General features: G+C 56.1%; 1 pseudogene; it reads left to right on the top strand.

Moving 5' to 3' along the window:
- The window catches only part of LOC103772399, a 1,310-nt pseudogene extending 1,072 nt beyond the window's left edge, over positions 1–238 (top strand).
- The last annotated feature ends 15 nt before the right edge of the window (positions 239–253 follow it).

Genomic DNA, 253 nt, shown 5'->3' with positions numbered 1-253 from the left:
TCGCCCCCAACCTCCAGCCTCAGGGAGCATCGCCGCAGCCACACCAAGGAGAAGCCCTTTGCTGGCACTGACTGTGGGAAGAGTTTCATCATGAAATCCAGCTCACCCAGCATCACCACAGCCACACTGGCGTGAAGCCCTTTGCCTGTGAAACCTGTAGAAAAAGCTTCACTGTCAAGTCCAGCCTCACCAAGCATTGCTGCACCCACACTGGAGAGAGACCCCGTGTCTGTGACAAGTGCAGCAAGACCTT

Source organism: Merops nubicus, unplaced genomic scaffold (assembly GCF_000691845.1).
Source record: "Merops nubicus isolate BGI_N331 unplaced genomic scaffold, ASM69184v1 scaffold28004, whole genome shotgun sequence".
Taxonomy (NCBI): Eukaryota; Metazoa; Chordata; class Aves; order Coraciiformes; family Meropidae; genus Merops; species Merops nubicus.
This window is presented reverse-complemented; position numbering and strand designations above follow the sequence as displayed.